General features: G+C 45.4%; 1 non-coding gene and 1 pseudogene across 1 annotated transcript; both read left to right on the top strand.

The window, feature by feature from the left end:
• Positions 1-9007: 9007 nt before the first annotated feature.
• TRNAL-UAA (transfer RNA leucine (anticodon UAA)) lies at positions 9008-9090 on the top strand. Its single transcript has one exon. It is a non-coding gene; the product is annotated as a tRNA-Leu (tRNA).
• Positions 9091-22620: 13530 nt separating this feature from the next.
• LOC142452661 (peflin pseudogene) lies at positions 22621-23606 on the top strand (annotated as a pseudogene).
• The last annotated feature ends 1408 nt before the right edge of the window (positions 23607-25014 follow it).

Below are 25014 nucleotides of genomic sequence, written 5' to 3'. Positions count from 1 at the left end.
GTAGGAATTGTTAAAAACCAACTCCTGTGAACCAACTCTAGCCCTGCGTGCTCCCCAATGGAAACTGTGAGGATAGACCTTAATTGGCCCATCATGTCCATAGGGCCGCAGGTTGTGACTAAAAGAGAAGGCTTTCTTTTTTGCTCAGTGTAGGCCCTCTGGGCCTTATTTGATGTTACTATATCTCGTGATACTCTATGATATAATTTTGTTTAGACTTAAATTCATTATGGCAAGTGAATTTACAAAATATTACGAGTAAACATCTTTTACACCTAAAAATGTTACCAACTTTCTCACAATGCAAGACTTTTGTATGAAGTTGCATCTGAATGTATTTTGTTGTAGGTCTGCTTGTTATCACGCCTAACCGAGGGGGAATATGCCCCTTTCTGTCCTCGGCATTCTCCTCTCTCTCAACAGTAGAGATGACGACGGAGGCAGAACAACGCTATTCCTTCATTTAGTCTATTGTTTCTTTGCTTGAGCTGGCCTTTTACTCAGAAAAAAATGTCAATGCATACACAGACATCGTTCTCTTCAAATCTGTCGGTGTGCATAAACCAAAGCACATCATTTGATCTCCACATAGAATTCGATGCCAGGGGACCAAATGCGCCACGGAGTCATTTCCTGAAACGTCACTGCAAAGAGAGGAATGGAATGATTCATGCATTCAGGTGCAGCGTGCCATGCGCTCTGCTTCATCTTACAGGAGAAAGAGGCGATCCATTGCCATCCACCCAGATATTGTCTGGACTTGGTTGAAAGTGTTTGTCCTCTCCACGGCCACACCTGCACACACCCAGCCACAAGCCATCCAATGTGGTGAAGGTCACTATGAAAAGGGGGAGAGGGCACTGCTCCCCGGAGCTTGGTAGCATGAAAGCATAGAGTTACATCTATTTTTCCTGTTCTTGAGTCGAGTTCACCTCCTCACCGACATTGTTCGTGAGCAAGGACGTGGCTGGTGGCCCCGCCTTCTTTCTCTGCCTCGCTTTAGAGAGGCTGTCATCCATCCCAGAGCTTAGCCTCATTTTGGTGATCGTGTGGGGTGGGGTCGGTGTGTTATACAAATGGCTAGTGTGCTCAGCCATCAACCAAAGGTTGGCGGTCCAGGCCACCCAGCGCCACCTCAAGACAAGCCTGGCAATCAACATGGAACAACTCAGCCACTGAAAACACTATGGGACAACCGTCCTTCTCGAACACAACGGGAATCAGAGGCTGGACTGGCGGTGGTGAGAATTTCCAGAACTTTGTGCGGTGAAGATGGACTCCAGCAGCTCTTTTTGGTTGGCCCGGCAAGGAGGGAGCACCCAGTCTCCATTTCACCCAAGGTCCGAAGAGGAGGCAACTCCCCTGAGAGGCTGCCCCCAAGCTAGAATATATCAGTCCCCATCACTTGTCAGATTCTCTCTCTCTCTCTCTCTCTCTCACACACACACACACACACACACACACACACACACACACACACAACCGGTGCACTTACCTGGGTCTTATCTAAACACCTTTCCATGGGATGACAGGATATTTCACAGCTTTATCTCTGGGGCTGCCCCTCTGTCTGAGGACCGGTCCCCGTTGTGTGACACATGGGGCATTTGACTAAGTCATTCAATCAATATTTTCAGTCTACATTATCCACTGAGTGCTAGATTTTTATATCCTGTGGTCTACTTGACCTCTTCTGGAAGTTTCCGCAGGTTATTCAAATTCCACACTCTGCTCTTCTCCCTATAGTCTTCTTCAACCAATGGAAGCATTGTCCTTCCAGTTATGTAGAGGCAAGACATCAGCAGCACCTTCAGACCCATCCTCTCTGGCAACAACTGAATACAAAAAATGGTTTCCAACTCTTCAAAAAAAATCTCTAGGCGTTTGCATGGCTACTGTGTGTTATGCAAAACACACACCAGATAACTTGAATTACATAAGCAGCTACTTTTCCTTCTAATCTGTTTCCCCTCCCTCCCCAACAACGGGTATCAAAGACTTTATTTTCTAAACTAATTAAATTCCCCAGAAGCTTTACTTTTTATTAAAAAAATACTTTTATTGGGGGCTTTTACAAAAATGGTTATTTTTGACCATTTTCTTTTCTTTAAGAGAAAGTTGAGTGGGCAAGTTCCCTTCCCACTCAAGGGTTCTCACACAAACTGTGTGCCGACCCTCACAGTTCATGAGCACTTTTCTTTTCAATAAAAGTTTATCCCACTTTCTGTGAAAGTGTACACTGAAAATTAGATTATCATTAAACAATTGCTATACACCTAGTTCAATGTCATTGGTTACATTTTTTTTCAATCCAAAAGAAAGCAGGAAATAATACAAATAAGAATGGGAATAAACATGGAACAAAGAAGGGAAAACAAAGGATAAGATGTTACATTTTAACCTAACTGCATCTGCATACAGCTAGTCAGCAGTCAAGAGATAAGACATGTTGCCTTAGGTAAATCCGCTGCATAAAACCTCTTTAGAATGTTGAAAAGCAAGGATGTTTCTTTGAGGACTAGGTGGGCCTTACCCAAGCCATGGTATTCTCCATCTCATCATATGCACCTGGAAATTGGACATTGAATAAGGAAGATATAGAAGACTGGATGCATTTAATTGTGGCGCTGGACTAGTGACAGTACCGGGGACTGCTAAAGGACAGTACAGTTCTGTCTTGGCAGAAGTATGACCAGAGCGCTCCTTAGCGGCAAGGATGGGGAGACGTTGTCTTACATACGGCATATATTCAATATAAGCCACCCTGAATATCAGCTAGCCACCCTGAATATCAGCTAGCCACCCTGAATATCAGCTAGCCACCCTGAATATCAGCTAGGCATTTTACCACCAAAAAATGCTTTAAAAATGTGCTGAAACACTCAGCTTATCATCAGTATATACAGTACTTTGAACGTGTTATCAGGAGAGACTGGTCCCTGCAGAAGGACACGTTTCGAAAAGAGCAACAAAACAGAGGAAGGCCCTGGACCAGATCGATGGATACAGTGGCTGCATCAATGGGCTCAGGCATAGGAGCCACTGTGAGGATGGAGCGGGACTGGGCGATGTTTCCTTTTCTTGAACGTAGGGGCTCTATAGCAGGGGGCTCACACTTTTTCAGCATGAGAGCTACTTATAAAATGGTCAAGTCAAAATGACCTACCAACTACAAAAATGCAAAACATATACTTATTTTTCTTTATTACATTCATAAATACATTGAGAATTCTGATGTACAATGCTTATTTATGTACCTTGCATAACCGCATGAGTTCATATTCCACAACACAATACAATTAACTATGTATATTTTTTGTCATGACCTGAGTTTACGCTGATGACTTGCACTGAATGGAATGAGCCAGGGATTCATAGTCCGGACAGGAGCTGCTGACAGCCAGCCTCAAGCACACTTCCAAATGAGCATCAGTCATGGTGAAGCGGTACTTGGACTGAATGATCTTGATGTGGGAAAAGGCTGACTCACATATAAATCAGTAGAGCCGAATAACGCAGTCAAGGAAGTGCACATGTTCTCGTGTTTGGGTGCTTTCCCTCTGCGAGGAACTTCCAGAACTGTTCCTGCAGCTCTGAACTTCAGCTGAAGGTCGGCTTGTAGTGTCAAAATCTCCCATTCCGTATGAAAGTGATACGTTTTTGTCTTCTTACTTGGTCCATTCCCCACTCATTTTAATACCCTTTCTTACGTTTAAGAGAAAAAAAACCCACCGAGGTCTAAAAATTGGCGATAACTTAGCTTGTCAGTTTTGTTGCACTGAGCAGTTTGCGTTTGACACCTAAGATTGCATCTGATTGGCTGCGCTGTATGTCAATTAAGTGATGGGATTGATGATAGGCTTGCGTCTATTTTTTTAATGGCATGCGATCTACCCACACTACATTTGCAATCGACTAGTAGATCATGATCCATGTACTGAGCACCTCTGCTCCTATGGGTTGGAGCCGGCTCGATGGCACGTGACAACATAGCTGCATTAGTTCACTTTCTAGCACACTCTGGCTGAGGGCAGGGCTTTCCCACCCCTTGTCAATGGCCCAAGAGGCTTATTCCCAGTGGGGGCTCTATAAAGGGAGTTTGGCCCTTCCCTGTCTGCCGTAGCCTTCTGTAAACCAGAGCACGCTCGCCTTTTCCAGTCTGTCTTCCTCGTTTCCATCTGTCCAGTTGCCCAGCTCTTCCTTGTATTCTTCTCTTGGCTTTTGGTCAAAGGTTGCTTGTTTGGTCACATGCCTCTGATGCTCCATTTTCTAAGACGCACGTTCCTCACCACTGTTCCTGTGTTTTACTGGGTTAATTTATTATTTGGTTGAAAGGGGACCTCTACTGGTGGCTTGATTTCCAAGTTACAAGGTTGTGTTAGGGCAGTGGTTCTCAACCTTCCTAATGCTGCAACCCTTTAACACAGTTTCGGTGACCCCCAACCATAAAGTTATTTTCTTTCTTTTTGTTAAAAACATTTTTATAGGGGCTCATATAACTCTTATCACAATCCATACATACATCAATTGTGTAAAGCATATCTGTACAATCTTTGCCCTCAAAATTTTCAAATCATTTGCTTAAGCCCTTTTTAATAGGTCTTCTTTTTTTCATAAAATTATTTTCATTGCTACTTCGTAACTGTAATTTTGCTACTTTTATGAATTGTAATGTAAATATCTGATATGCAGGATGTATTTTCATTGTTACAAATTGAACATAATTATAGTGATTCATCATAAAAACAATATGCAATTATGTATTGTGAAATATTTATTTCTAATGACAAGTAAATGAAATTTTGTCTTAAAGCATGGTGTAGCATGGACAAACAGTCTTCACATCGGGTACTCATATGTGGGAGTATCTGCATGTGGGCAGACCTGCCTGGAGACGGATGGAGGAGTGATATCTCGGTTCCTAAGACCATCAGAAATATGTGTTTTCTGATGGTCTCAGGCGACCCCTGTGAAAGGGTTGTTAGATACCCAAAGGGGTCATGACCCACAGATTGAGAACTGTGGTGTTAGAGTGATGGTCTCCGGGGCTCCTCCCATACCTGGATGGCATCCCTATCTCCTTTTACAACCACGCAGATGGGGGGCTGTTTTTCCTGGTGGTGTAAACTCAAAGATGTTCTAGCAGTTACCAGAAAACTGCTCTCACTGCCATCAAGTAAGGGACCCTAGAGGACAGGGTGAACCGCCCATGTGGGTTTCCTAGACTTTCAATCTTCACAGGCGTCGACAGCTTCATCTTTCTCTTGTGGAGCAGCTGATTGGTTTGAACTGCTAACCTTGTGGTTACAGCTTAGTGCGTAGCCCTCTCCGCCACCAGAGCCCCTTCAGCATTTACCTTAGCTGTCCTATAGTCTCCTGCTCCTCAGGGTCGTCATTCACCCGGTCACCTGGTGCCTGCCGACTTGGCTACACTGTGGGTTGCCTTTCCCTAAAGATGAACCACTTGAGCCTGGCCTCCCATCCTGAAGGGCTGCTGGAGAGCTCTACCTTGTCAGATGACCTCACGGGTCTGGGAGACAGGCACTGTCGGCTTACTTCATTGTTGCCCCCTATGAAGATATTCTTCCTCTAGTTCAAAACACAAAGAAAAAAATTATAAGGTGAAAGAAAACTCAAAGTCACACGAGAAATAAAGTTACCAAGAAATTGAAATGAAAAGGTTTAAAATACAAGGGTTAGCTCTGTGAATAAAGAGCCTTTTTAGGCACTTTCTCAAAAGGAAGGAAAGAGAAACACTTCCTGGCCTAGTAATCCCTCTACTGGCTGTCTCTCCGAGAGAAAGAAGAGCAGCGACAAGGAGAACGACATGCACGCCCATGGGCACCAGTGCACGGTTCACAATCGCAGAAAGGATGGAAACAGCCTCCATGCCCATCAGGGGAAGAATGGATAAACACCAGCTCTGGCACGGGCACACACGCCATCCTGCCTACCATGAAAGAATACTGATTAGCCATTTGAGAGATGCAAATTTAGACAACAAGGCTACATCACTTTCCTTCACCAATGCTGACAAGGGTGAGGAGAAGCAGGGACCTCCAGACCCGGCGGGTGGCACCGTGCAGCCACTGTGCATCGTGGTATTAACAAGAGCAAAAGGCACTCTCCAGCCACGGCAGCTGTAACGATCACAGAAGCTGGAAGCCGCCTCGATGGCCATCAGGGCAGAATGGGTAAACGTTGGTCCACACACAGTGGGATGCCAGGAGACCTTAAAGAATCCGTGAGACCTCTTGGCGTCGATCGCTTTGGAGGATATTACACTGAGTGAAATGAGTCAGTCACAAGTGAACAACCATTATATGAGATCACCACTGAGAGACAGCAAGAAAAGACTGTCATGCTGAAAGACACATTCTTTGATGGTTACAAGTGGGAGGAGGGAGGGGAGGAAAGTCATGAGCAGCAGAATAGACAAGGGTGAACTTGGGTAAAGGGGAAGGCAGTAGAAAGCAGGAAACTTTACCCCACCCTCTCAAGTTTTGCAAGAGTGAAGGGCAACAGAGACAAATGCTATTATATGCGCCGTTGTGCAATCGTGGTCATCTACAAGTAGATGCTTGGCTGGACATACAGGTTGAACAGGTGTGGGAAGGAGAGTGGGCGTGTACCTATGAACATATATAGATTTCACCAAGGATGTCGGTACATGTGCATTCATTGACCTTTGCTGCAAAACATCCACGACCGTGGTGGAGCATCCAGAGGATAAAATTATGAAAACGTAACCCAACACCAACAGGGGCTCAGAACCATCAACCATCGTCTCGGAGGACACCGCAGCCAATTGGCACAGGGTAGTTCAGTGACAGTGTTCTCTGCCTTACCTGGAGGAGGAGCGACTAGGGTCTTAAAAGCTCATGAGTGGTCCTTTAAGGGGCAACTATTGGTCTCCTCCCATCTGGAGGAAAGAGGAGTGATGAAAACCCAAAGACACATGGAAATAATTAGTCCAATTATTGGACTATTGGACTTACTCAAGGGAAAGGGATCGCACGAATCGGTCCTGGATTGAGTGGGAGGAAAGCGGGCAACACAACTCAAAATCCTAAGAAGGGCCTCCGTCACCCTTCAGGTAGGGAACGGAACTCATCCCTGGGGCTCAATTTTCAGCCAAAATACTAAGGGGAGCAATAACACTGTGGAGGTATGCACACCTTAGACTAAACCACCCCTTGTGATCAACAGGGGAGCACTTCCCCATGGACAGGCTTCAGAGGACTCAAAGGAGGATTGGGACGGGAAACACAGGGAGGAAGTAGATTGTGAGAAAGGATTGTAGATATATATGAGTTAGAACTACCTGTATGTGGATTGTGGAAAGGAAAACTGATCGTCTACTCTATAAACCTTCACCTAATTTACAATAAAAAATTAGAATAAAACCTAACCCAACTCCATGAGGTGGTTCTACTCTTTCATGCAGCTGGTCTGTATCAGCATCAACCCCATAGTTACCCAACAAGAACTACCTAACACACAGCCCTTAAAACATGGACTTAATGGATTATCTTCTTTGTCTTGCTCCCTCACACCCCCCCAGAATGAAGAGGAACTAGAATGGAGATATCATTGCTAAAGCCATGGGAATCTCGGCTGGAAGCAGAGAATATCAAAGAGATGTTTTCCTATATTTATTGACACAAAGATATTAAACTGTGTAGATCATAATGAATTATAGATTACATTGGAAAGAATGGTTATTCCTGAGTATTAATTGTGCTCACAGGGAACGTACACATAGAGCAAGAGGCAGTAATTTAAACACAACAAGGGCGGCTTCAGATCCGGCCTGGTGTGTGTCAGGTTTGTACCCTTTCATCACACCCACTCCGTCTGGGTGTTGAGCAAGGAATCCTGGAAGCTGGCCTCTAGGAAGCACATGGCATCAGGATTGGAGGAAGGCTTCTCACCAACCCGCACCGTGCAGATGAAACAACTTTACTTGCTGAAAACGAAAAGGACTTGAATCAGTTACCCAGGAGTAACAACACTACCACGTTTCCTATAGATTACACCGCAACATAAACCCCAAATCAAGTAGAAGCGTCACGAGCAACAGAAACCGTTGAGATGGTGGAGGATTTCGTTTGACTGGCGTCTACACTCAACACTCAATCAAAAGATCAATTACAAGCAATCACAAGATCACTTGCGCTGGGCATGTCGATGGCCAATGGCCAATGACCTCTAAAGTGCTGGGAAGCGAAGACGTCTCCCGGAGGCCCACCCTTGGCACTTCCAATGCCCCATCCACGTTGGATCATGAATAAGGGAGACCGAAAAAGAACCGATATATTGCAATGCTGGTGTTGGCAGAGCATCTTGAAAATACCCTGCCCCCCCCCCAAAAAGAAAATACACTGGCCCCCCAGGAAGGGCAACGAACCTGTGTCCGCGGAAGGAGGCCCAGAAGGTACCTTCGAAGAGCGGCTGGCAGCGCCTGGGCCCCCTCCCCTACTTTCGACGTGGTGGCCGCAGGGTCGGTCCCTGGAGACGGACAGACACTTGGCGGAAAGAAGGACGCTGGTGTCCGACGGGGATGGACGAGGCTGCAACAATTGGTCAAGCACCCTAACGACCGCCCGGCAGGCGCGCAGGTCGGGGCGCTCGGGACGTTTCCTTCCGTTGTGCAACCGGGGCGCCAAGAGGCGGAGGCCGCGGCCGACTCCCCGGCAGCTCCCGGCAAGGCTCGTCCGCGTCCAACCACCTAGAGGACGCCCTCGAGGCAGCTGCCCGGCGGCCTCCACCAGCCGCGGGAACCGGGGTGGGCGGGCGTGCGGCGCCCGGGCGGCCTCCTGCACCGCCTGGCGTCGCTGCTGCCCGGCGGAGGGAAGGCGGCTGCGCCGCGGAGGGAAGGCGGCCGCCCGGCTGGCGCGTCGGGAAGCGCCGGAGGATGGCGGCGGCTCGGCGCTCCCGCGGGAGGGCGCGAGGCGGACGCGGCGTACAGCTTGTAGGAAGCGCGGGGAGCAAGATGAGCGCCGGCACCAGGATGGCCGAGTGGTTAAGGCGTTGGACTTAAGATCCAATGGACATATGTCCGCGTGGGTTCGAACCCCACTCCTGGTAGGTGGTCTTTTCTTCCTTCCGTGAGGAAAAAAAATTTTTAAACACCTTGAACTCAGAAACGTACTCGTCAGGGTAAGGGAGGCTCACCCTCCGCCGGGCCGCTGGCCAAGGGGCAGGTGGCGCAGAGGGTTTGGCGGGAGCAGCGGCTTCGGGCCCGGGAGGCCGGCGGTATTGGGGCCCCGCCCTGCGATCCTGCAGCCCCGCTCGGCTCGGCTCGGGCCCGGGGGCCGGGGGCTGGGGCGCGGGCGGGGCCCGGGAGGTGGCCGCGTCTTTAGAAAAGTTTAAAAAGCACCCCCACCCCCCCCTTTTTTTTCCCGCCGAAGTTAATTGCGGGCGCTGGGCCTGCAGGCGGAGGCTGGAAACGCCCGGCTCAGTCCGTTCAAACAGCGACACCTCCTGGCAGCTGGAGGCGAACGGTTCGCGGGATTCCGACTTCCGGCCACCGGTTGGTCGTTCACTCCGCGGCGGCGGCTTCCGCGCCGGGTCACCGGGATTCCAAGGGCCAACCGGGCCACCCAAAGGGAACAGGTTTCAGCGGAGCCCCCGACGAAGCACAACCGACTCGAAGGACCGGCCCCCGGATTCGGAGGAAATACCTGCTGGAAACCCTTCTGTCGGATACTGAAGCAGCTCCTTGACGGACAGAGTGCTGGAGGATGCCCCCCTCCACCTGCGGCCACCTGTGCCCCCACAGGTCGAAGGGCACTCAAAATGTGACCAGGGAGGAGCTGCTTTCTCAAAGTAGAGTAGACCACGGTGACTTGAGTTTTAGTAAAGCCATGGGAGCGGGGGTGGGGGTGTGTGTGAGTGGAACCTTTTATCCAAGAGAGGCAAGCCTTGCTATTGTTAGTAAATCATCTTAAAGAAAGCAGTGGAGTGGGACCCTAGGCTGTGGCTTTGTTGCTTCTTCTTCTTCTATGCCGCCAAGTTGGTTCCGCTTCGTCTGGACCCCTCCGTGCGCAGCAGAGTGGAAGATTACCGACCCTGCACCAGCCTCACAGTTGTTATCTTCGAGCCCATGTTGCAACCCCTGTGTCCACGCATCTCACCCCGGGGGTTCCTCTTTGCCACCCATCGCCTGCTTACCAACCATGATGTCTTTTCCCGGGGGCTGTTTTCTCCTGAACTTGTCTAAAGTACAAGGCATGAAGTCTATCTTTGCTTCTAAGCAGTGTTATGATAAGACTGCCACCAAGACACATTGGCTTGTTCTGGCATTCCACGGCACTTTCAGTATTTTTCACCAGCACTGTAATTCAAACGCAAGGTACCATCCTGGCTCTTCAACACTTTAAAGAAGTTTTGTGCAGCAGATTTGCCTAGGGCAACCCATCACCGGATTTCTTGCAGTTGCCTGCATGAACATTGATTGCCGATTCAAGCAAAAAGAATTCCTAGACAACTTTGATCTTTTCTCCTTTCTCATGATCTTGTCTGTGAATCCAGCTGTGAGGAATATTGTTTTCTGACCATGAGTTGTGATTCATATTGAAGGCTGCAATCCTTGATCTTCATCATCAAGCGCTTCAAGGCCTTCTCACTTTGAGCAAGCAGGGTTGGGCCACCTGTGTACGGCAGGTGAATAAGCCTTTCTCCAGTTCTTATGCCACGCTCTCCTTCCTTTAGGACATGTCCTTCTTGGATTATTTGCTAAGCATCCAGATTGAATACATACCGTGAAAAGGTACAACCTCTGCACACCTTTTGTAATGGAAACTATGCAGTTTTCTGTTTGAATGATTGCTTCTTGGTCCCTGTCCAGTTTCTGCATGCCTACAGCGACGTGTTCTGGAACTTCGCTTCTTTTCAATGTTTTCCACAATTTGTCATGATCCGCACTCCCAGGGAGTGGCTAGTGGTTTTGAACTGCTGACCTTGCAGGATATTGAACTTCTCAAAGTTTTTATGTACTCGCCTATAAAATGGCAATGACACTAATAGTAGTTGCCTCAACAATTTGTGAGAGAGTTCACTATGATGCTGAGGAAGTCTTAGAAAGTGCCTGGCGTATGGAAGCACACAGTAGATCGAGTTACTGTAATAAATAAGCTGGTGATACTTTTGTGCATACAAATTATGAGCCCAGTCTCATTACAAAGGTCAGAGTGGTTTGTGGTGTTGATTCTGCTGGTGGGCATACACTGGACTTTCCATGTCAGTTACAGAAGGGGGAAAAGGGAGATCATTCACAAGAGAGAGATTTTTCAAAAGACAGAAAATTGAGGAGAGGGACATAAATTTCATTCTTTTGCTTCATTCATTGATTTCTTTTCATATTTAAGAACCTTTACGTACGGAATTATCTACCATCAACAATTACTTTTTACATAAAAATCCAAGTAGCTCCTTGAGTAATTTTTATTTAAAATAGAAAGCTAAAACCCAGAAGTCTAAGCTGTAACATTGAAATCCATGAGAAGTGGTGAGCTTATTGCTTTCCCCTGGGCACCACACCCATTGGGTTAGTCTCAAATAGCTATGTTAAGGATGTTGATCACATTTTTTTAGACTCTAACAATTCTGACCCACCCAGCTCTGCTTGGATTTTAAATGCAACGTGACTTTTCAATTTTGTTCCACATAAGAAAAATCAGAGACCGTGTTACTTGAGAGATGTACAAAAATAATCTACAATATCTTGCTTTTTAAGCACAACAAAGTGCACCATAGATTATAGCGTGGCCTTGAACTCTATTAGTAGGCAGGGAAGCTCTCTTTCAGGGATTCAATGCAATGCCTCATCCTATCAGTGCACAAACAGCATGTGAAAGTGCACCTGGAACTAAAAGGAAATTTTAAAGTGGTCTAATGAGTTGAAACGATCGAGATAATGTACTAATTGAACCCAGGTTACCCAGTTTCTTTCATGGTGCTTCTAGTCTCCTCTGAGTCACCGTCACACCACAGTGAGCTGGGGACGCACTTGTTCATTCCGGGGGTGAAGGCCTCTGGGTGGATCAAGAGTTAAGACTTCCTCCTGCAGGGAAACGTCGGTCAGTGTAAGACATGAAAACACAATAATTTCTAAATGATCAAGTGTAAGGGAAAAAGGGGAAAAACGAGGAGCTGATGCCAGGGGCTCAAGTAGAAAGAAAATGTTTTGAAAACGATGATGGCAACAAATATACAAATGTGCTTGACACAATGGATGCGTGTATGAATTATGATAAGAGTTGTATGAGCCCCCAATAAAATGATTTAAGAAGAAGAAGAAGAAGACTTTCTCCCACTGGACTTCTCTTGTGCTGCTTCCACATCTCGGCACCATCAACTCACCTAATGCCAAGTGACAGCCAGCTAATGGAAACGGATGATTTTTGCCCATGTTTTCAAAATGCCTGAAAGATTTGCAGAAAGATGCCAGTACCACAAGCTAGACGACCTCTAACTCCAGTGGAGCAATTCGTTCATTCAGTCATAGAATTGGCACCACCGTGTTAGGTGTTGTGATGCAGAAGAGGATAAGATAGACAGTAGCTTCTGTCTCAGTCAATTGGCAACACACAGTCTGCAAGGTTTCTATTCTACATCCTGGCTTGGTAGGTAGATTTCTGAAGTCTTTAAAGGCCACAAGCAGCCATCGAAGAAGCAACTGTTGATCTCTGCTCAGCTGGAGCAAATGAGAAAGAAGGAAGCCAGAGGGTGGGAGAAGAAACTAGTCTGCGGACCAGTTACCTTCATGAGCCTATTCAGAGACCAGAGTACTCCATGGTGCCCACCTATCACTGCTGACTGTTCTGACAAGTGCCACAACACACAGTCTCAGAAGAATGGGAAAAATTGTAGAACGAAGCCAACAATTTTTTAAAAGGACACACATAGAGGACAAGCAAAGACCTAGGGAACCCTATAGGTTACCTCTCTTAGATACCCTACACCCTTTAAACTTTGAACTAAAACTACTCTTGGATGTCACCTTTCAACGAAATCATAAAATAAGCAATTTTACCCATGAATGCCTCTCAAATTCTTTTACACATATATGCATACCTATATAGAGAGAGAGCATGCCCTGGTAGTGACATGGGCTAAACGTTGGGCTACTAACAACAAGGTTGGTGGTTCAAACCCATCAGCTGCTCTATGGGAAAACGATGAGGCTCTCCACTGCCAAAACAATTTATAGGCTCAGAAATCCTATCGAGGGTCTCTGAAACAGTGGGTTTGGTGTGAGTTTCGAAGCTTAGAAATACCATAAAAGCCACCAATCCAGGATACACTCATGCTTTAATGGAGACCTTGCCAAGAAAAATGAGAGCGATTGAGAGAAGCAAAAACAAACTCTGAAGGTCCTGTGAGTTGTCTGAAGCACCCCGAGTACTTCCTATGAACCGTGCAACATTTAGCAGAATGTTATGCGCAAAGATCACATTCTTGAGATTGTGGTCGTGTGGAAGGGGCAAGGAGTGAGGGCGAGGAAAGCTTCTGAACAAAAGGAGGTTTGAATGGACGAGGGGAGAAGCCTCCCCCCAGAGGAGCCTGGAAACTCGAGAGAAGTGGGTGTCCTCCCTGGAGCAGCACAGAAGAACAGAGGAGCTTCTGTGGGAAACAATCTCAGTCCTGGCAGCCTCTCAGAACCGCCCGCCCGCCCACAAGCGTTCTGCCACTCCTGGCTCTGTGGCTCTCGGATTAAGAGCTCTGCTGGCCTCCTCTCCGGCCTGTAGGCCCCTAAATTATAGGAGCAGGAGCTGCCCACCACGCTGTGATGTGCCAGAAGCCGGGAGTGCATGAAAACCCTTTAAAAGTCCCCTGGAAGTCCATTATTTCCTGCATACATTTTTTTTCGGCGCAAAAATCTTCTTACGGAAGTTACATTTTCATCTCCTGCCCTCCTCAAGTGAGCCCAGATATTTTCTTTTGGTTCTATATTATTCTCCAGAAAACAATGTAGCTGACATGGCCAGCTGCCTTCCTCCTCCACCTATTCTCCACTTGTTACTTCGTAATTGTTTAACTGGACACAAAGCTTCCTGGAAGAAAGGCCACATTGTGCGGCTTCCGTCATAGCGGGGAGCAGCAGTGTCAGTAAGTCGGGGCAGTCACTTATAAGGAGAAGGGCTACTGGACCATCTCCAGGAAAGCAACCTTAAAAGACAGTGTGTGAATGTGTCTTGTGCCTTCTCTGTGTCTCCCCTGCATACTCCCAGGAACATGTTTATGATGGCTGGTGCTTTGACATTCACTGTGGGCCGGGAGGGTGGGGACAGGCCACAGTCTCAGCTTGGCAGAGGACTTTACACACAAAGCTAACACTGCAACCCTGAAAGAAAAAGAGAAAAAGAAAGTAAATATTATATATAGGTATAAATATAGATATTTTTATATGTAAACATATAAAGATAGGTATATTTATATGTATATGTATATAAATATGACAAAGAAGCAGATGGACTTTGGGCCTCTATTTAAATTTTACCTCAGTACAAGAACAGTTTGTTCGAATAATCAGACAGAGGTATGACACTCACCTTCTTGACACAATAGCTGAAGACAAAATGGGTGCAATAAGCAAATGTGGTGAAGAAAGCTGATGGTACCCGGCTATTAAAAGACATAGCATCTGGAGTCTCAAAGGCTTGAAATTAAACAAGCAGCCATCTAGCAGGGAAGCAACAAAGCCCACATGGAAGAAGTCCAAGAGCCTGTGTGATCACGAGGTGTCGATGGGGATAGGTATCAGAAGTCCAAAAACAAGCAATCAAATTGACATAAAGGAGCATGAATAAAGGGGAGACCCAAAAACCCACCTGTAAGATAACTGGATAGTCCCTCACAAAGGGCCACACGGAAAGGATGATAAATCTAGGGAGTGGTATAGCACTGATGAAACACATAAATATCCTCTAGTTCAGTGGTTCTCAACCTTCCTAATGTCCCAACCCTTTATACAGCTCCTCAGGTTGTGGAGACCCCCAACCATAAAATTATTTTCTTTGCTACTTCATCACTGTCATTTTGCTACTGTTATGAATTGGGCAACCCCTGTGAAAGGGTTGTTTGACCCCCCCCCAAGGGGTCACAACCCACAGGTTGAGAACAGCTGCTCTAGTTCTTTTATATTTCCTCCTCTTACTATGATGGTCTTGTTTTACCTCATTAATCGTGTTAGACCTGGGTATGTTCACTTGTATAAGTAAGAGCGTTCAATGCATGAAAGCCAAGATAGATAACCCTTCAGAAACAGTAATGGGAGTAGTGATTCCCTGAGGATATGGGAAGAGAGGAACTGATAGCAAGATGACTGCATAGCCCCACTCGAGGGGAACGAATAACTGAATTGCAGGTAAATGGATACATTGAATGGTGTAAGATAAGGCAAATGAAATAATGAATAATATAAAAAGGGTTCCTGGAGGGTAGGGTGGAGGACGGAGGGGATAAAACAGAGCTGAGATCAAAGAGTTCAAGAAGAAAGAAAATGTTTTGAAACTGATGGTGGTAGCAATTGTAAACTTATGCTTGATCTAACTTGATTATGGATTGTTATAATTTCTGTAAGAGCTCCCAATAAAATGATTAATTTTTTAAAAAAGAGTGACAGTCTAGGAAACTCACAGGGGCAGTTCTACTGTATCCTATGGGAAACCCCATGGAGCAGTTTCCCCACACCCTATTGCATCCCTCTGACTTGGACTCAATTTGATGGCAGTGGGTTTGATTTTGGTCATCAGATCCCCAAAGAGCCCTGGTGGCACACTAGATTAAGCATTCAGCTGCTGACAAAAAAGACCAGTTCAAAGTGACCCACTGAGCTGTGGTAGAAAGATGAGACTATTTGCTTCCACCAAACTTCCCTATCAAGGGACTAGGAATCAACTTGACAGCGGTGGCTTTAGCCAGGGTTTGGCCAGATTCCAAGTCTACCTACCTGAATCATTGTTGTTGTTCGATGGTGTTGACAGTGAATGACTGAATCCAGCATAGTAGAGTGCCTGCAAAAAGAGAGATGGTAGGCGTTGGAATAAGGCAAAGGCAGATGGAGGGTAAAGACGGGTGGGCTTTGCCTTGTGGCAGTTGACCTTGAACTGGTGTGGGGTTGGGTATGCCTGCTCCTTTGTGTCGCCGTGGGAGGGCAGATGTGGCCCCATGCCATTTCTTCAACTGGTAACTAGATCCACTTCTTGGTGACTTGGGAAACAAGATAGGAGCTAATAGATGGTTGCTTGAATCTGGCCGCGAGACAGTCGAGGATGCCTTGGGAAGAGGCAGGATGGGCAGGTTAGGCAAGACAGAGGCAGGAGGAAAAACAGAGATTCTATGCAAAGAAGGATTCAAGATCGCTCCAAGACTGTATCTAGCACACAAAGTAATTTGGCGGGTTTTTGTTTGCAGTCAATGGCCAAGTCAGTTAAAAAGTCAATTGTTCGATTGACTTGCCTTTTCAGGTCCTTTAAAGCAAGTTGATGTTTGCACAGAAGCCAAATCTTTGTCAAGGAAAGAGAACATTGGAAAAGAGCACCCCCCCCCTCTTGTGAAATCTTTATGTCAGGCACCATGATCCTGCCAAGTCCCTCTTACAGACACTGGGAAAGGAAGTGAAACACTAATGATGGCCACTGGCTTCATATTGACATTGGCCTTGACCCCAGGAAGGCATTAGAGCTCTAAGCAACATGGAGTACGTAGCTCGTGGAAGGAGGCTGGAAACCAGGATGGAAGAAGCCCCCGAGGAACTGGCCTGCCTTTACAGGGTTTGAATCAGAGCAGAAAGTTGAAATGTGCAAGCTTTTCTGCTTCTTTCCCCCGGTTATATTTTCCAGAGGTTTTTTTTCCCTTGTTGCTGAAACGTAATGTTTTGTAGGGTTCTCTAACCATGTAGAGTCAGTTTCTTCTTTTTATCTCCTTTTCAGGGCCCTGTGTTATCACTTGCTAAATATATTTCACCATTTTCTTCGCTTGAGGCAGAAGCAATGATACCATTATGCGGCTTCTCCCCATCCAGCCGCTCAAGCTTGCTCGTTTCACAGATAAATCCCTGTAATTATTTATTCCCTTGAAAAGGAACAGGAGGTGCAGAAGTCAAATTAATATGCACCTTTAACCCACCCAAATGACACTTTGGAAACCGGGTGCTGAGAACCCGTTTGCTTTTGTACTCCAGTTCCTCTAACAGTGTAAGCTAATTGAGGTTTATGGAATAAGTTGGGAGAACTAACTCAGTTGTCAAAGGCAATCACTCATTGCTGTCTATTTATAAAGGGTTTTAATATTGAGTCCTACCATGTCAGCCCCCAAGCTGGGTTAGTCCATCAGCAAACTGAGGACTCACTGCCATTGAGTCAATTCTGATGCGTAGCAACCTTCTAGGTCAAGGTGACTGTCCTTGAGGGCTTCCAAGACTGTGTCTCTCTACAGGAGTCGAATACCTCATCATTCTCCTGAACTGAGATCCAGAGCTTTCGAATTCAGAATGGACTTGCAAAGCAAGGACTAGGGAAGCTGTATTCGGGGATTCTTCCTTATTTATAGAAAGCAATTTTTCTCTCTAGCAATTTAGTCGGTAATTGAAAATGCAACCATAGTTACAAACTCTAATCCTCTTCCCTGGACAATTACAGGAAAAAACAACAACCAAAAAAAAAACCCCCAATTTACTAAAAACTGGTGTAAAAAGAAAAGGTTTTTTGGAAATTCTTTTTTTGGGGGTGGGGTGGGGGTGGGGAGGATTCTTTACTCAGTTGAGTTTGCAGAAAACAGCCCATACAAGTACCTTAATAAACTAATTTCATCAGGATAATATGCAAACAGGCAGTCTCTGTATTCACTCAAGAAATGGACTGGTATCAGGGCCTTCCTGAAAATACAACCTTTTACCCAATGGAGGTTGCCAAGTTATGCTGAAAAGTATTCCTTTTTCTGCAGCAAAATTTTCTTGGTTCATTATGGGGAAGCCGCTCCCAGGCTCTTGGGGGAAAAAACATCACTGGTTGTTCAAAAATGGTTCATTTTTAATTCTCTTCATTCTTGCCTGTTCTATTTTAGTTGCTTCCAAAATGAAATCCCTTAATTATGTACTGGAAAAGGAAATAGTGGTTAAATAAAACACTAGAGGTACAACCTTATTACAACATAAGGTAACTTTTTCAGATGATGGAAGCTAACCAAAAGCAGAAACAGGATAAAATTTGATCAATTCCCATTTGCTGAAAGCCAATTCCATAAAAGCTAATATATAGAGTAAGCTGGTATGCCTAATTTCCCGGTATCCACAAAATTCACTAATAGCAACTGTAATAAGGATGTTAAAAATCACCATTTACTTTCACATAATGCTCATTTGTCCCAAGCTTTCAGCATTTCATGTAGAAATCTTTCAGTTCATAACTTTTAAGTGCATCAAGATCGTTTCATCTAATTCTGATTTCTTTTGCAATTACATTTTTTAACAATTTATTGGGGCTCATACAATGCAATTACATTTTAATTTAATATAAAATTTGGATCTTTTCCCTGAGGGTTTTGAATTCAAAATTAAAGTTTAAGATACATAGATATGTGAAAATATCTGGCCAAAGCTAATTAAGATAAGCTGGCAAAACTGATTGACAATGTTGCCAAATTGGTCATTTGGCAAATCTGCTTGATGTGAATTTGACATGTGGTAACTGGACTCCGTTTTCAAGGTGCAGAAATTCCATCTCACCACCTTTCTAAACGTTCCAGTGATGCTGAAATAAAACCATTCCATGTGAGTGGCTTTGAAGAACAGACCTGATTGTCTCAGGTGTGGAGCAGTAGCCTGAAGTTAGACTATGTATAGAGTGAGGTCCTATCTGTTCTAGATGATTCCTTTCTCGTCAGCTTTGTGTCGTTGCCAGCAATGCTTGTTGTTCCTGAGCTTGTAGACTCATCTGCCTTTGTTGTACGTGGTATTCATCTTCTCCATGAGTAGGTGTTTGTGGGCCTGTACTCCCTTTTATCAAAACACTCCTCTTAATAGGACAAATTTAGAGTTTGGTTCTAAATCCCTCTACTAATCTAACCGTTTAGATTAGTAGACTTTCTGTTGTGCCCATGGGCAGAACAATCAGTCCTGGCAACCGACCACCATCTAGTTCTGATCTCAGGTTTGTGGTTTGCCTTTTAAGGGCCCACCGTACTCCGGTATGATTTCATTAATTTAACGAAAGAAAAACTTTATTTCCAAAGAAGGTTACATTCAAAGGTTAGGGGTTAGAGCTTCGACACATATATTTTTTGAGGTCAGTAAAGGGGTCGGGGAGGGGATGGGGGACAGCAGTAATTCAATCCCTAACAACCCCATTGTGGAGTTCATTTCCTTTGAACAAATGAATTCTCACTGACTAAGCCTCAGGAGTATTTGAGCCAGGCTATGCGTTTATTAAGTCACAGGCTCCACCATTTGTCAGTCTCTTGTACTGTGGCTTGCATGTTACTGTGACACTGGAAGCTCTGTGACTTTTATTTTTTTTAATTAATCAATTTACTGGGGGCCTCTTACCATCTTATAACAATGCAACATTCAATAGTCTTAAGCACGCTTATACATATGCTGCCATCAATATTTCAAAAACAAGTTCTTTCTACTTGCGCGTGGCTTGTATTTCAAATACCAATAGGCTCACCCAAGGTGAACAGGTTTCACCTGAGCTTTCAGACTGAGAATAGACCACAAAGAAGGAACAGACTCTCCAATTCTGAAAGTTAGCCACTGAAGCCTTATGAACAGCAGTAGAATATTGTCAGATATGCTAAAAAATACTTGTAAGTAGCAGCAGAACATTGTCAGAATGTTGCCAGAATTTGAGCCCCTCAGGTCAGAAGACACTCAAAATACAACTGAGGAAAAGTTGTCAGCTCAACGTAGAGTCTATATCATGACGTGAATAGAGTAAAGCTTTCAGGACCTTCATTTACTGATGGGAGATGACTCAAAATAAGAAGAGACAGCTGCAAACATATTTTATATGAAGTATGATTCTAAGAAAATGGAAAATTGTCACAAATGAAATGGAATTCATAAAGATCAACATCCTAGACATTGGTGACCTGAAATGGGCTGATACTGATCAATTTGATCAGGTATTCATATGATTTATTATGCCAGGAAAGGAAAATTCAAAAGGAATGGCAATCACATTTGTTATCAAAAAAGACCACTTCATGATCTATTTTGAAATACAATACTGTCTGTGATAGGATACTATTGGCATGAATTAATGGAAATCCAGTTAATAAAACTATTATTTAAATTATACACCAGCCACTAAAACTAGTGATGTAGAAACTGAAGAATTCTACTAACTTTTTTTGGCCTGAAATTAATCAAACATGCAATCCCAATGCATTGATCATTATTGGTGATTGGAATTAAAAAGTTGGAAATAAAAAGGAAAGATGTAATTGGAAAATATGGCCTTGGTGATAGAAACAAAGCTGGAGCTCTCATGATGGAATTTTGAACGACCAAGGATGTCTTCATTGCATATCCTTTTTTTCTTCAATAAATGGCAATTATGTATGTGGACTTCTCCACAGGGAACACACAGGAATCAAAGTGACTACATCTGTGATAAGAGACAATGAAGAAGCTTAGTATCAGCAGCCAAAATGAGGCCAGGGGCTGACTAAGGAGCAGACCATCAACTTGAAAGGCGAGGCTCACCGAGCTATTTTATCTCTCCACCTTTCAATTAATCCCACCTGTGTTTATTGGCCAGGTTGGCACAATAAACCTTAACTATCTCAGATGGGTATGTATATAGAAAGAGATTTATATAAAGAAATGGCTTATACCATTGAAGAAGTAAGTAAGCCAGCCTGGTTCAAGTCAGGCTTCTTCTGTAGCTGTAGTTAGCCAAATGAATCTGCTGACGGCAGTCTGCTGACAACTCCTGGAGTCAGCAGGCAACACAACAGGAGATCAGTGAACCAGACTCAAGATCCAACTTTGGCAGAAGGTGAAAGGCCAAAGAGAACTCAGCTCTACTTAGGGTCTCTCTCTCTCTCTCTCTCTCTCTCTCTCTCTCTCTCTCTCTCTCTCTCTCTCTCTCTCTCTCTCTCTCTCATACAAATGGCCACAACTCCAATGAAGTGTCACCAGGTTTCAATCTAATTGATAGTTTGGGCTCCATTCCTTCCTTCACCCACAAGTGCCTAGTTGACATAAATTCCAGCAACCATCACAGACCACCCCTTGCCAACTTGGCACCTGTACACAACTCTTTAGACATAAATAATCACCAAAAAAAGGCAATAATAAAATCACATTTTTTCCTAGCATGATACAACTAGCAGGCCTACCAACCAGACTAACCCCACTATTATCTTATATTTTTTAAGTGAACAAAACAAAAATATTTGGACACACCTACAATTCAGAAATTCTCTTAACAGTTGTAGTCCTTGTTTCTGCAGCTGGTCACATGGCCATAACTGGTATTTAGAACTATCCTTTTCCACTGCCCATTCTGTATTTCCCTTGCCCTTAGCAAGTCACGAGTCTCTGCCTGGTGGGTATTGAAGAGTGTGGACTCTTAGTGATATTAAAATAGGTGTGCTGCACTGTCTCGTGGTGAATACAGAATTAGAGGCCTTGGACACCAGCAACTGATGTTCTCTGTTTTCTTTGGCCTTTTCCCATGACTATACCCACTGCCTCATACAGATTTATAAGCAAAACCTGGAAAAAACAAATGAAATGTTTTGTGGTTTATTTAGGAATCATACAGGGAATGTTACAGATATTTTTTCATAAAGAAAATCAATTTTGTCCCCCCAACTATCATGATCCCAATTCTACCTTGCAAACCTGGTTAGACCAGAGGATGCACAGCAGTACAGATGGGATCTGGAAACACAGGGAATCTAGGACAGATGAACCCCTCAGGACCAGCGGTGAGAGTGGCGATACTGGGAGGGAAGTGGGGGTAGAAAAGGGGAGCCTATCTTGGGGATCTACATATAACCTCCTCTCTGGGGAGGGGGGGGTGGGCAACAGGAAAGTGGGTGAAGAGAGACGCCAGGCAGTGTAAGATAAGATAAAATAATAATTTATAAATTATTAAGGGTTCATGAGGGAGGGGAGAGCGGGGAGGGAGAGAGAGGGAAAAAGGGAAAATGAGCTGATTCCAGGAACCCAAGTGGAAGGCGAATTTTGAGAATGATGAGGGAAATGAATGTATAAGTGTACTTTACACAATTGATGTATGTATGGATTGTGATAAGAGCTGTATGGAGCAGCAGATATTAAGGGCTCAAGTAGAAGGCAAATGTTTTGAGAATGATGGCAACAGATGTACATATATTCTTGACACAATGTATGTATGTATGTATGTATGCATTGTGGTAAGAATTGTAGGAGCCCCCAATAAAATGATTTTTTTAAAAAGAAAAAAAAGTTGCATGAACCCCAGTAAAATGATTTAAATAAATAAAAAGAAGGAGGGGAAAATTTCGAAACAGAAAAAAAAGAAAATCGATTTTGTATAGTTTGTTTCCATCTAAAATGTGAATTTTGTTTCTAAAAACAAACAAGATCGTCAGAGTCGCCATGTCCAGCTACCTGCCCCTGGAGAGCCTTATGGACCACCATCTGGTGGCGGACCCTATGGTCACCCCAACCCTGGGGGACTTCCTTCTGGAATGCCAGGAGGACCATATGGCGGTGCAGCCCCGGGGAGCCCCTATGGTCAGCCGCCTCCAAACGCCTACAGTGCCCAGCAGCCCGGGCCTTATGGGCAGGGCCCTCCAGGTGGGGTTCCACCCAATGTGGATCCTGAGGCCTACTCCTGTTTCCAGTCGGTGGACGCTGACCACAGGGGCTACATCTCCATCAAGGAGCTGAAGCAGGCGCTGGTCAACTCCAACTGGTCCTCGTTCAACGACGAGACCTGCCTCACGATGATAAATATGTTTGACAAGACCAAGTCGGGACGCATCGACATCTACGATTTCTCAGCCCTGTGGAAGTTCATCCTGCAATGGAAGAGCCTCTTCCAGCAGTGTGACCGCGACCGCTCGGGCTCCATCAGCTACTCGGAGCTGCAGCAGGCTCTGTCCCAGATGGGCTACAATCTGAGCCCCCAGTTCAGCCAACTCCTGGTCTCCCGCTGCTGCCCGCGCTCCGCCAATCCCTCCATGCAGCTGGACCGCTTCATCCAGGTGTGCACCCAGCTGCAGGTGCTGACCGAAGCCTTCAGGGAGAAAGACACCGCTGTCCAGGGCAACATTCGGCTCAGCTTCGAGGACTTCGTCACCATGACAGCCTCTCGGTTGCTCTGACCCCGCCCATCTCCAGATTGGCCTGTTCTGGGCCCCTTAGAGTGGGAGGGGCATGTGGGCCTCCCCTTCCCCTGCCCTTCCTAGCAAAACCTTCTCCCTGGACTTCTACAGCACGCTTCCCAGGAGGGCGGGGGCTCCTGCGTCAGAGCCACCAAACAGGTGGGGCCAGGCATGAGGACGGCCTAGGCAGTGGATGTCCTGACAGCCCCAGGCAGCAGAGTCACCAGCTGTGGCCATGGATTTAGGGTCCAGTCAGCTGGGACCCGCCCATACTCTAGCATTCCCTCCTCTGTCCTGACACCAGTGGGAAGCCCTTGCTAGCAGCTACACCCCTCACCTGTGCGTCCTCCCTGCTGAGCCCCTTGTCTGCGAAATGGGATCTGACCGAGCCCGAGAGAGCTGCCTGCCCCCCGCGTGTTTACACTCAGCCCCCCTCCCCGCCCCCCGTCACTCCGGCACGTCCCCGGGTGGGGGGACCTTCCAGCTGCCTGGAGGGACTTGGGCCAGGCTGCCATGCTCCCAGCTTGGAGTCCCACTTGCCTGCCATGCTTGGCTGACGGTTGCCACCTCCCACTGCCAAGGGGTGTGTGTGTGTGGGGGGGGGTGTTTTGTTTATCCACTTGCCAGGGTCTGTTTTGTGTTACATCTGGGGCCAAATGTCCAGTGAAAGTGTAAGCTTCAATAAAACAATGAGGTGTCTGAGAAAAAACAACAACAACAAGCAAAACAAAGCAACAACAGACTAGATGTCCTGTACTTTATCATTGACTTAAATCGCAGGATATAGTAGTACTAAGAGATAAGGAATCTCCTAGATTCAAGACATATTCTTCTTTGCCTCCAATTTGAAATATTAATCCAATTTACCCTTGCTAATCAAGATCAATGACAACACTCAATATAGGAATTGCCTTCTTTGCCTGTTGATCCAGAGGCATGAGGAATCCAAATTGGCCAGGGGGCATTCATAACTTCCAATTCAATGGAATCATGCTTAGTCTCCAGGTAGGCTTGCTTCTCTCTTTGGAACTAAGACCTCTGGGCCAGAAGAGCAAAGGATTACATGGGCAGGAAGCAAAAATGTGGTAAGTAGATGATTAGGAGTAGTACGAGGTGTAACTCCTGCAAAAAAACAAACAAACAAAAAATAAGAACGAAATGGATTTTTTTTATCCCCAAAGCTATGTATTAAATTGGTTTTATTTTCCTTTTTACAAAACAACCTTATCACCTTCAAAGTACTCTCCATTACACTTATTACATTAGTCAAATCTGTGATTCCATTCTTGAAAATATTTTTCAAACTCATCTTTTCCTGTGGACTAAATTATGCCATCATCTTGGAGAGTTGACATAGCTCTGAGGGAGGGTTGTCAAAGTATATCATTACCCTTGCCAGCAGACAGCAAACTGCTTTTAGTGGTCCTTCGAAACCAGAAATGAGCAAAAGGCATTGGCCAGATCAATAGCTGCATACCAACCAGAGAGTAATTTCCTCAAGCAGGGAAACTACATCATCTGGAACAGCAGATGCAATTGGAGTCACCACCTAGTTACTTACTATAATCCATTGTCATTCGCCAAGATCCATCTGTTTTTATCCACAAGCTAGATAGGCAAGTTAAAAGGGGATGTGGTGGGAATTACCACCTCTGCATCCTTCAAGTCCTTGATGGTGAC

Source organism: Tenrec ecaudatus, chromosome 7 (assembly GCF_050624435.1).
Source record: "Tenrec ecaudatus isolate mTenEca1 chromosome 7, mTenEca1.hap1, whole genome shotgun sequence".
Taxonomy (NCBI): Eukaryota; Metazoa; Chordata; class Mammalia; order Afrosoricida; family Tenrecidae; genus Tenrec; species Tenrec ecaudatus.
The sequence above is the reverse complement of the archived record's forward strand: the minus strand, read 5'-3'. Positions and strand labels throughout refer to the sequence as shown.